The sequence below is a fragment of the Dasypus novemcinctus genome, chromosome 9 (assembly GCF_030445035.2).
Source record: "Dasypus novemcinctus isolate mDasNov1 chromosome 9, mDasNov1.1.hap2, whole genome shotgun sequence".
Taxonomy (NCBI): domain Eukaryota; kingdom Metazoa; phylum Chordata; class Mammalia; order Cingulata; family Dasypodidae; genus Dasypus; species Dasypus novemcinctus.
The window spans coordinates 20,494,102-20,507,405 of NC_080681.1; positions in this window are offsets into that span (position 1 = coordinate 20,494,102).

The following is a 13,304-nucleotide window of genomic DNA, read 5'->3' on the forward strand; positions in this document are numbered from 1 at the left end:
CGGGAGTTGCTAAGGGCAGGAAGAGGGAAGAAGAACTGTAATAAGGGGACATTTTCGGGACTTGAAGTTGTCCTGGATGATACTACAGGGACAGATTCAGGACATTATATATATCCAGGCATAACTTATTGAATGACTAGGGGAGAGTGTAAATTACCACATAAACTATAATTCATGCTGTGCAGCAGAGCTCCAAAATATATTCATCAAATGCAATGAATGTGCCACACTGAGGAAATAGGTTGTTGATATGGGAGGGGTGGGGGAGTGGGAAGTGAGGTATATGGGAACCTCATATTTTTTAATGTAACATTTTGAGTGATCTGATTTATCTTTAAAAGAAGACAATAAAAAATGACTTTGTTTCCAAGGAAACAAAGAAGGACCATTAAACAAAATCTTTGCAAATAGATAAATATATAAAATATAATGCTAGGTTGATGAGTTATTTGTAGAAAATAAAGCCAAATAAATGCTAGAGAAGTTTACAAGGAATGGTTGAGGAAATCATCTCTCAATGAAATGATATCTGAGCAAACACATAGATAAAGTAAGGTAATAAATTTCATGAGAACTGAAGAAATGAAGTGCAAAATATGAAGTCACAATCAGCCTGAACTTAGTGCAAAATCAAAACAAGAAGACAAGTGTGACCACATGAACTAAGTAATTGAGTAATCCCAGAAAGTTACAGAAGATGAGGTTGGAGAGGTAAGCATGAATTGGGGCATGAAGGGCATTTGGCTTTTATTCTGTGTGGATTAGAAGAGGATCTAAGCTGAGGAGTAGTGGGATCTGATTTACATTTATAAATGATCAGTATGACTGCAGTGAGGAGAAGTGTCAGTGGAAGGAATTGACGCAGTGAGAATTATTAGGAAGATATTGCATAATCTCGAAGGGATGGGGGTGGTTTGACAAGGGCAGAAACACTGGAGATGATAAGGAGAGAGCAGATTCAGGAAATATTTTGAAGATGGAGCCAACAGGACTTGCTGGTTAAATTGAATGTGTGGTGTGATGGAAAGTATTCAAGAACAACTTACAGGATTTGGCTTGAATGACAATGAGAAAATGAGTGTCATTTTCCAAGATGGGGAGATCTGAAAGAGGAAAAAGTGTGAAATGGGAATCTAAGAGGGAGATAAAATTTCCTTTCAGATATGTTAAGTTTGAAATGACTTTTAAATATAATACTAGTTTTGTTTTATCAGAAGAGCTATCTCCCTGTACAGTTAACTTGTAGTCTTTTTAAGATTTTTCCTTCAAATAGTAGTGTATTTATCCCTAATTTATTTATTTTCCTATCTTTTAGGTGAGCCATAGAAAATATGGGAGTTTATGTAGGATTTATCACAGTTAATGATTTTTCTTTAAATATAGCATTATCCATTTAAGCCTTGGTAGCTCAAAAAATAAAGCCCATGAAGAAAGCAAGACATGAGCAAATTAAATTGCAGAGATTTGCCTTTCTCAGCCAACAGTTAATACTGACAAATATTACTTTGAAGCACAAAACGTGCATGAGAGAGTAAACAATAATGCAAGCTATAATTTACACTTAGTGGCAATTATCCAATTTGTGTTCATCAATTGTCACAAATGTACTACAGTAATGAGGGATGTTATTAATGTGGGAGTATAAGGGGGTGGGGGTGGGTCATATGGGAATCCCCCATATTTTTTATGTAACATTTATGTAATCTAAAGTTTCTTTAAAATAAATAAATAAAATAATAGACACTTTTCAAACTTTAAAAATTTACTCAATCTTTTCATGACTTATGATCTATGAACAATATATGGTTCTCTTTGTAAAAAAGTATATACTGTACTATTGTGGCTAAGAGACTTCAAAGTGAGCCAGGAGGTTATTCCAGAGGCTGCACTTGCACACGTCTCAGAAGGATCCCATTGACTGCCACAGTAAATATTGCTTCAAATATTGGGGCTACTGAGGGCTCTGGAGGCATCCAAACACTAGGGCTGACAGCTCAGGAGTTTGCCAGTGGGCCCTAGTTTTGAAATTTATGCTCCCCAGTGATGCAGAGTTGGACTCAGTTGTGGTTCCCTACACATGGTTCTTCTGTCCCTTCTATTTGAACTTATAGTTAGTACTAGAGTTGATAGGTTTATGTCCAAGAGACTTTGGAAATTCTATATGCCAGTTGGACATATGGAATTTGGGTTTTCCATGTGCCAGTCGGACCCTGAATTTCAACAGATTTGCAACACCTACTCTCCAGTTCACTAGACTCATTCAGGAAAACTAACAATGAAATGATGATAGACAATGACCATCCCAAGGAAAAGAGAGAGTCTACAGCTGAACCCGAGAGTCCCATCCATCTGCCCCATGGATCTAAACCTCTTCTCAGTTTGAGGAGGAGTGGGCTTCACCATCCCAGAATCCTAAAAATTGGGGAATGATCAGTGGACTAGAGTAGACTCACTGTTATTCTACTATAAACTTACAGTGATTCTAACATTGGAACAACTTTTATCATTTATGTGGAGGCAGTGGCCTCCGGAAGTTATGAGGAGAGGAAGAGGGAAAGGTATTTGTAATAAGGGAGTATTTTCAGGACATTGGAATTGTCCTGAATGATGTTACAATGTCAGATACAGGCCATTAGATATCTTGTCATACCTTACAAAATTGTGCAGGAGAGAGTTTTAACTCTAATATAAACTATAATCCACACTTAATGGCAATGCTCCAATATGTGTTTATCAATTGTAACAAATGTACCACACTAATGAAAGATGTTGTTAATGTGAGAAAGAGTGTGGGGGGGGGGATAGGGAATGGGGTATACGGGAATCCCCTACATTTTTTAATGTAATATTTGTATAATGTAAATATCTTTGAAAAATTAAAATAAATAAAGTGGACCAGAAAGGGGGAAACAAAGTATATACTGCAGTCTAACATTATAAAAACTCATGTGTGTTTCCTGAACGTATAAAGAAACGATAAATCTAGGTTTGAGGATATTTGGTAGATAATTTCATGGAGTATTTTAGTCAACTAAAGGCTGCCATGGTAATATATCATAAATAGGCTGTCTTTTACAATGGGGATTTATTAACTTATAAGCTTACAATTCTGAGGCTGAGAAAAAAGTCCAAATAATGCTCTTTCCTTGAACACAGAGCTGCTGGCAATCCTGGACTCATGTCACATGGCAGGGCTCAAGGAGGCATCTGCTGTTTCTCTGTTCTCCTCTAGGTCTTGTTGGTTTCAGCTTCTGGCTTCCTCAAGCTTTCTCTCTGCTCCTGCAGCTTTTTCCTCGGTTCTGTTGATTTCAGCTTCTGGTTTCCAGGACTTTCTGTCTCCCATTCTGGGGGTTTCTATCTGTCTCTGTGTCTCCCTCTTCCCATCTTTATCCCATTTACAAAGGACTCCAGTAAAAGTGAGACCCTGGGTCTCACTTTACTGAAGTAATCTAATCAAAGGCCCTTAACTGAAGTGATCTAATCAAAGGTCTCATTTACAACAGGTTCACAATCATAGGAATTGATTGGCTCCAAGGACATGATCTTTTCTGGGGACCATGAAAGTCTCAAACTACCACACTGAGCAAAAAATTCTCAATAAAGAGCTCTATGGTAAAAATACCAGCTATCGTTTTTTACTGTTGTTTTCTGGTATTTTACATTACTTATACATTATACATTATATATGCATTATTATACATTAGTACCTTTGAATACTTTAATTTTAAAAATGGGAACAAAAACAAAAGCAGGTTTATTTACAGAAGTATTTTACTGCAAGTCCATGTAAAGTTCTTACTGTAGGTAACCCCTTCAAGGTAACACATGAAGTCAAGTGCAAAGAAGTAGGGTAGAGTTTTCTTGTCGTCCATCAACATCTTAAGGATAATGATCTGTTTCTGAGGAGATTCTGCAGATATATTAAATAAATAAATGGAGTGAAGGAAAAGATCAGAACATGAGGTATTCCTAACTCAGGAGCTGCTATCATGCGATGTCTGCATGCAGTTTTATGATTTAAAAGACTTTGGGAGACAAGGATAGGAGGAGAAGTAGAAAGAGAAAAGAATAAAGAGGAACAGAAAGACCTGGCCTGTTGTACTATTTGGTCTAGGCTCAATCCTGTTTTATTCATTGCTCTGTCTTCTTATTAAATTAAATGTACACAACATGTAGTTTGGAAATATTTACTGCCAGGCCAGTGATTGTCCTTAGGAGCTCTCTTTTATACTCTGAAAACAAAGAAAATAAAAATGTAAATGAGAAAATGTTCTTAATAAATCAGAAAAATGAATTTTATTGTACTCCTAGCAACAAAATAAAATTCTATTATTTGATTATGCTAAAAGAAACATCAGTGACTCCTGGGGTTTAATAATAAGACATATCCAGTTTTACCTTTAGGCCATTTGATAATTTTAAGTGACCTGTAGAGACTGAAAATGCTTAGTGCTGTTTTCCATCTATGTGACAGCAGGATTGGGGCAAAGGTGACTAAGAACAGCTTTTATGTATGAAAATAGTTGTAAATGATTATAAAAGAGCAGTTTATATTCCTATCTTGAGAAAGAAGTGATATGCTTTTATTATAACATTTAAAATTATGAAAATTAACCAAATCCACTACATACTAAGTTTCTTGGTAAATTTTGCATTTTGTCTTTAATATTGGACTGAAAATTTGGAATTTGTTAAATAGGCACACGGTGGTCAAATAAAACTTAGAAAAATAGAATATTTAATAAATTTTATGTTAAAACCAACCCATGAATGGTAAAATTACACTGATAAAAAGAACTTAAGAAGCTAGGATACAAAAATATTCAGTATATTTTATTTTTTCTATGAGTGAATTTAAATTTTATCTCCAGTCCTTACTTAACCTGGAGTTTGAAATATAACAAGTCAATTTTGGCAAACTCTGACAATCTAATTGTTTTTGTTTGTGTTTGTTCCTTTCAGTTATATTTGGGATTTTAGAATTCAATGCCGAGATTTTTTCTGGGTTTCATCTAAGACCTGGGGTATTAAAAAGCATCCATGAAGGTGTGGTGTGATAGCAGTGGTGGTAGGGGGATTTCTAGTCCTTAACCTTCACCATCTATTATCTTTTTACTATTTAATGCTACTGCTGGCCCAAGATAGTCAGTATCTCCTTGAAGTCTGCTGAAAGCGCCATCTTTCTTTCTCTGTTTGGTCATCTCGTGGCATGTAGAACTTCCTCAACAAGACAGGTAGACTCTTCAGGTCTACCAGCTTTTGCTCTGGCCCATCTAAGCCCACTCAGTTTGGGTAGGGAAAACTCACATATTCCTCATGTTCTTTTTGGAGCATTTAAGTTCAGGAACTGAGGCTTCAGTAGGAGATATCCAGGTGTCCAAAAGGAATGTCAAGAATCCTAGAAAATTCCTCATGTCCAGTGACTTCCTACTTATTCAACTAAATTCCAGACCTAACTGATCATTAGCCCCAGAGACCTCATTCTGCTTCTATCTATTCTCAGAACACACCTCATCTTTGTCCTTCCCTCCCCAGGCATGTGAAACTGTATGTGCACTATGACTGAACCCTCCCACACACCAAACTGCATACAAACCCCTTGGAGGTGGTGAAGTTCCTTTGCCAAATTTCTCCTGTACTTGAAGCATATTGCAAATCAATGTTGAATTTGTGGTTTAGTCTCAGAATAACTGTCCCCGTCCTTTCCTGCCCCCACCCTCCTCCCTTTGCGGTTCCTGCCATCAAGCTCACCGACACCGCCCACAAAGCCAACCTATAATCTGCTTTCTTCCCTAGTAACTGCCTACGGCATAAAACCACAGGTCTGCCCTCCCACAGCACTCCGCCCTCTACCCGCCCTATATAACTGTATGCACTTCCTGAATAAACTAGACCTGCGCATAGTCCTTGTCTCCGTGGTGTCCTTCATTACACTGCACGTCCCCCGTGCCTGAGCGGAGAGAGCGAGGGCCCAACGGCTTCGTGCCGAACCCCCTCCTCTCCTTCGACTGCGAGGCAGCCCCCGTCCGGAGAGCCCGCCCGGCCAATCGCCGACCCTCCCGGAGGCCCGCCGCTGCCCGCATTTGGCGCCCAACGTGGCTGACGCCCCCCCCACGTTCTGCTCAAGGTAGGGACTCTTCAGCGCCATACCCAACATGGGTGCTTCACTCTCCTCCCGGCAAGTCCCGCAGGTTCGGGCCTTAGCCGCACTCTTAGAGACTAACCAGGTCAAAGTCTCCATCAAACAGCTTCAGCGCTACTGGGACTTGCTCCTCCCGTTCAATCCCTGGCTCACCACCTGCCCACTCTGGAGCCCCCAGACATACGCTAAGCTAATTGATCGGGTTACCTCCGCCATGGAATATGAGAAAAAGACATTCCCTCCCAGTCTTCTGCCCGCTCTCGTGGCCATCCACGCCTGCTTACAGGGTATGCCCACCTCCGCGGCCGAGACTTACCCTTGCGACCCTTGCAGTAGCGGCATCTGTGGCGAGCACGATTCCCCAGCGAATGCCGACACAGAGTCGCTCTCAGCCCAGCTAGAGGCTGCGCTCGAACTCAACCCCCCCCAGGCAATAGATTCAGACTCTGAGCAAGATGGCGAACTTCCGCCTTCTTCTTTGCCTGAAAAGGGGAAGTCCAACTCGAAAAATGGCGCGCTTCCTCCCTCCTCTCCGCCCGCTAAGGATAGCGGTAAGGGGGGCCCTCCGGCGAAACTCCCGCCTCCTGTACACGTCTCTTCCGGCCACTCCACCATCTTGGTACAGGCCGGAAGAGAGGCCTCCGCCATCTTGGTACAGGCCGGAAGAGAGGCCTCCGCCATCTTGGTATAAGCCGGAAGAGAGGCCTCCGCCATCTTGGTATAGGCCGGAAGAGAAGCCTCCACCATCTTGGTATAGATCGGAAGAAGGGCCCCCACCATCTTGTGACAAGCAGGAAGGAGAACCCCCGCCATCTTATAAGCCACCGGATACCTTGCTGCCAGCAGCCACTGTTCCCACCCCTACTCCTTCGCCTGCCGTCCGCCACTGGGCAACCTCCGAAGCCTGGCAAACTCAACCCTACCGTTCCCTTGTGGGACCAGCTTCCTACCTTTTCCCCTTAAACCCGGCACCCACTGCGGCGCGCCCTCTGGATTGGTACCCCTTCACCAATGAAGAGATGAAAACTCTTCGCAGGACTGTTAAGGAAGACGGCGTGGGCAGCCCCTATGCCCAACAGCTCCTTGACGAATTAGGGGCTCAACTCGTCATTCCTTATGATTGGATCTCCCTCGCTCGAGCAATCCTTAATCCAGGCCAATTCACTGAATGGCGAGCCCATTTCCAAGTGGAAGCTGAGAAGCAGGTTGCCGATAACGCACGCGCCGGCATTCAAGACCCGCCCGAGGCCTACATCGGAACTGGCACGTTTGCTGATCCCACTCAATATCGCAACGCGCCTCCCGGGTTCTGGCCTCGATTGAAAGCTGTCGCCATTCAATCTTTTCGCAACATCTCCACAACACGTCCAACCAAGCTCTCACAACTGACGCAGGGCAAAAATGAAGATTTTGCAGCCTTTGTCGCCCGAGTCCATGAGGCGTGCCAGCGAAAAGTCCATGGACAAGAAGCTCAAGCCGCCCTTGCCTAAGACCTCATCATCGAAGGCTGCCTCGACGAGTGTTGGCAAGTCATTCTCACTATGAGAGACAAGGGTGTCCACGATTGGGTTCTCGCCTGCCGCAACCTCAACCCGCATACCAAGTTGCTGGCTACAGCCTTCGCCACAGCTCTGGTGGCCACCTCCGGGTGCTTCCGATGTGGGGAAACCGGCCACTTCGCTCGTGACTGCCCCAACAAGCCACGGCTACCGCCAGACATGCCCAACATAGGCCATCCACCACGGCCTCCTTCCACTCCGTGCCCGCAGTGCGGAAAAGGATACCACTGGGCCCGCGACTGCCGCGTCCCTAACACCAGCCGCAAGCCTTTAAACGGCCACGGGGGCAGGCCTCAGCCCCACAACAAAGAGGCCGCAATGACTCAATGCCCCCGCCCATGAAAGTGCTCTGGTCTGTTCCCATCGCACCCTCTACCAGGCCTCTTCTCTCTATCCAAGTCTCCGGCCGCTGGCTCACAGGGCTACTCGACACAGGAGCAGAAATTTCCTGCATCCCACTCGACCAGGCCGGGCACCTCCCTCTGACCGATGGCCCCCTAGTGGTGGGAGCCACCGGCCAAGCGCCCTCCCAGCAAGTTGCCCAGGACGTCATCTGGAGAGACGCAGAAGGTCGACAGGGAACCTTCCGCCCCCTCGTTCTGAAGGAAATCTCGCAAGTTCTTTGGGGCCGTGACATCCTGCATCAATCGGGGGCCGTACTCACCGCATCGCCGCCACAGTTGCCCCCCCAATAGCTTCGGCCATTGTTCGCGTTCAACCTCCGGCACCCGTTCCTCTGCAGTGGGATACAGAGGAACCCATCTGGGTGGAACAATGGCCTTTCTCAATCCCTAAGTTGGACATTCTCAAGGGACTGGTAAGTGAACAGCTGCGAGCTGGGCACATTGAGCCCTCCACCAGCCCCTACAATACACCTATATTCTTCATTCAAAAGAAAAGTGGCAAGCCTCGCCTGCTACAGGATTTGCGAGAGATCAACAAACACATCACACCAATGGGGTTGCCGCAGCCTGGCCTGCCCCATCCCACAGCTGTCCCTCGGCATTGTGTTCGTTGCTGTCCTGGACATCAAAGATTGTTTCTTCTCTATACCGCTCCACCCGGCCGATCGGCTGAAGTTTGCCTTTACAGTCCCTCAAACCAACCATCGGGAACCAGCTCAGCGATATCAGTGGTGCATGTTACCTCAAGGCATGCGGAACAGCCCCGCCATCTGTCAGCTATATGTTCGGGAAGCCATTCAACCGCTCACGCAGTATGCCAACATCATCCACTATATGGACGATCTGCTTGTCGCGCATCCCTCTGAATCAGGATTGCGCTCCGTGCTCGATCGCCTGCTGAGCCATCTAGAAGACTTGAACCTCAAAGTCAATCCTCAAAAACTAACCGTCCACCCACCGTACCAGTTTCTAGGGTTCTCCATCACCTCCACCGTGGCACCACAAGCGCCCAGCATCAGGATCCCCGATGTGCTCACACTCCATGAACTGCAGCAGCTTTGCGGCCAAGTCAACTGGCTGCGCCCAGCGCTTCCCATCACGACTGAACAACTTCAGCCTTTGTTTCAGCTCTTGTGTTCCGATGGGCCAGCCTCCCAGGCGCCAACCAAAAGAGTCTCCCTCACAGACGGGGCGAGACGCGCCCTGGAGCGTTTCAATATAGCACTCGAGGACTGCCAGCTTCAACGCTTCGATCCCGAAGAGCCACTGTTGGGCCTAGTCATCCCCACGCGGGGCTCCCCCACCGGACTCCTCTGGCAAGACGGACCGCTTATTTGGGTGCACATGGCCAAGAGCAAGCTCAGGAAAATCTGTCCACAAGCAACACTCCTCATCCAGCTCGCCACCTCCGTCGTCACTCAGGCCACCCATCACTACAGCCGTCAGCCGGATGCCATTGTCTGGCCACTCTCCGCGCAGCAAGTAACCCTTTTGCTCAGGGAGTCGCCTGAAATGCACGCTCTGCTAGAGCTCTTTCCAGGCCCTTTCGACAATCATTACCCACAACATCGGATACTGCAGGGCCTGCGAGCACTGTCTATTGCCGCTCCCAACCACTTCCCTTTCCCGTGTACCAAGCCTATCCCCAATGCCACAGTAATCTTCACAGACGCCTCAAAGAATAAGTTCGCCGCCATGGTCTACGCTCCAGGCGAACAACGGCCACGCTCGCACGTGCGCCTGCATCAGTGCTCAGTCCAAGTAGCAGAGCTTCGCGCTGTCATCATGGCACTTCAGGACCACCAAGATTGCTCAGTAAACATCTTTACCGACAGCCTGTACTGCCTACAAGTTTGTCAAGTCATTGCATTCTCCGCATACTTTGCTCCCGCTAATTCACACCAAGAGAGTATCAACATTGCACTCATGACCCTCCAGGAATTGACAGAGAACCGCCGACAGCCTTGCTTCATCGCTCACATCCACAGCCATTCCGGCCTTCCCGGGCCTCTGGCCCACGGCAACCACCTTGCTGACCAGGCCGTTCACCTCCTGCCGGCAGACACTACCCTTAACGCTGCTGCCGCCGTCGGTGACTTAATCAACCAAGCCAAGCTGCTGCATGCCCGGTTTCACTTCTCGGCCACGAGCATCCATAAACTCTTCCCGGAATTGCCAATTCACACTTGCAAGCACCTCGTCCGATTATGCCGGACCTGTGCCCCGCTGCTGCCTCTCGGGCCGCTCCAACCTCAGGGGGTCAATCCCCGTGGACTTCGGCCCAACTCCAGGTGGCAATTGGACGTGACTCATGTTCCCCAATTTGGTCGCTGGAAGTACCTGCACGTGACAATCGACACCTTCTCTCATCTCTGCTATGCTACCGTTCTCACAGGCGAGACCGCCAAACATGCCATCCAGGCCCTAAGAGAGTCCATCCTCTTCATGGGCGTTCCGTGGGACATCAAAACGGATAACAGGCCGGCCTACCGAAGCGCCTCCTTCGCCGAGTTCCTCAAGCTCTACGACATCACCCATCACTTCGGCATTCCCTACAATCTGCAGGGACAAGGCCTAGTGGAGCGTGCTCACCAGTCTCTCAAGACCCTCATTCTCAAGACATCTGTCAACCAGCCACGTCGCACCCCTCGCGACGTCGTCACAGAGGCCCTAATCCAACACAATCTAATGACCTTTGATAGTCAGGGCCTCTCGCCAGTTCACAAGCATTGGGGACCCACGTTCCGGCCCACCCCCGCACCGCTTGTCCTCTGGCGCGACCCTCAAACCGCTCAGTGGCGCGGACCCACCCCCCTCTTAGCCCAAGGGCGGGGCTTCGCCTGTGTCTTCCCAGAGTCCGAGCCTCAGCCCATCTGGATCCCCGGACGCCTAGTCAAGCCTTATACCCCTGACATCCCAGCCGACCTTGAACTGGCCAGTTAGATTTCCTCGCTTTCCTCTCTCTTTCCTTTTAGCTTCCCCGTTACACTAAACTGTTAAGTTCTCTCTCTCTTATGCCCCTACAGATGTCCAGTCGCCAACATAATCCCGCTCTCTGGAGCGTCCTCATCATCCTGGTCTCCTTCGCTCTCCCGGCCGCTGCCAATCCGAGTCACCAGCCCTTCAATTGGACCCTCTCCCTCTTGCAACAACAAAAGCTCCTCGCTTCAAACGTAACCGCCTCCGCCCCCTCTTTTACAACTGATGTCGCCAACCTCACTGGACGCACGAACCTTCCGTCCTACGAATGGGGGGGACACAACCCCGCTGCCACAGGTTTCTACATGTGCCCATCCTCCGCCAGAGGATGCCATGACCCAGCGCACTATTACTGTCCTTCCTGGGGATGCGAAACCATCGCCCACGGATGGTCCGGCGCCCCTAACAAAGACCCATACCTCACTCTCCAGCGTAATGCTACTCGATGGAACACCATCACACTCGCAGTCAAAGACCCCAACTCCGACCTCTGGTTACAAGGCCGCACGTGGGGAGCCCGCTTGTATGCAGTAGGCCATGATTACGGCGCCCTTATCATTATAAGAAAGGAGCCAATTCTCACACGTTCCGCCCCAGTGGGCCCAAATCAGATTCTCAATCCTCCAAAGGCACGGCCTCCTTCTCCACCCCGCTCCACCTCACCCTCTCCTTCACCCGGCACTCCCCTCGCCACCGCCTCTTTCAGCTCCCACAGCCCCAAACCTCGCTTACCCCCTACTCAGCACTCCAGCTCCCTCATTAACCTAATCAGAGCCGCATACACCTCTCTGAACTCCTCCCACCCCAACCTCACTGCAAGCTGCTGGCTTTGTCTCTCCCCCTCTCTTCCTCTATATGAGCCGTCGCCACAAATCTCACCTTCAGCGAATCCTCTGAAAATTCCCCTACCGGATGCAACTGGAACGTTTCCTCTGTCCCCCTAACCTTTCAATCTGTTTCCTCCACAGGACGCTGTGTTCATTCTCGTCAAGGTTCCCACCCCTTCCTTAGTGCTTGCTCTAACTACTCTTCTCCCAGAGCTTCCGCCAAGTTCTTAATCCCCCTTAACACCTCCCAATGGCTTTGCACCTCCACGGGGCTAACCCCCTGCCTCAACGTCGCCACCCTCAATGCCACAAGTGAGACCTGTCTGCTTATTTTCCTCGCCCCACGAGTCCTTTTCCATGGAGATGACGAATTCTTTCTCTCTCTTCACACCCGCCACCTCTCTTCCCACATTCAAAAAAGGGAGCCTGTTACTGCTGTCCTCACCGTCGCCACTCTCTTAGGTCTTGCTGGAGCTGGCACAGGGATCGCCGCCCTTGCTACACAGTCCACCTCTCTCTCCTCCCTCCGGCAGGCAGTCGATCAGGATATCACCTATCTCCAAGAAGCTGTCAAGCATCTGAAGAACTCCCTTAACTCTCTCTCCGAGGTCGTTCTCCAAAACCGCCGTGGCCTTGACCTCCTCCTGCTCAAAGAGGGAGGTCTCTGCGCCGCCCTTGGAGAAGAATGTTGTGTATACGCCAATACCACCGGCCTCACCGAAGACAGCCTACGAAAAGTCCGTGAGGGGTTAGAGCGACGCCAAAGAGAACGCGACAATGCGACCCACTCTTTCACACTCTTCCACTCTCTCCTCCCGTACCTGCTCCCATTTCTAGGCCCCCTTATCATTATCATTTTGGCCCTCACTATAAGGCCCTGGGCTATCAGAAGAATTATTCAGCTCGCTAAAGATCAAGCTAATGCAGTCTTCAGTTCTTTTGTACAGGTCCATTACCAGCGCTTGGCTACGGAAGAGCCAACCCGCCGGCTGTGCCCCTCCCACGCCCGGCGACAACATAAAACCTCGCACCTATAAAACCCTCTTTCTCTTCTCTTCTTTCGGATTCGCTGCAGCAGCAAGGCTCGACACCCGTCAGGCGCCGACGTGAGTCGACTCATGCAGTGTGCGCATGCGTCCTGGCCAGACGTCTCGCCACCTGCTAGGGAGGCACCATCTCCCGCCGCCCAGCAGTCCCCTGAGTTCCCTTCTCCCTCTGTCTCCCCCTTCACCTTCCTCCCCTTCCCTCCCTTTCCTCTCTGCCCGCCCGCTCTTCTCCCCCTATAGCCCTTCCCACCTCTATTTCTTCGTTTTTCATTCAATAAAGAAGGAGCAATTGTCCCCGTCCTTTCCTGCCCCCGCCCTCCTCCCTTCGCGGTTCCTGCCATCAAGCT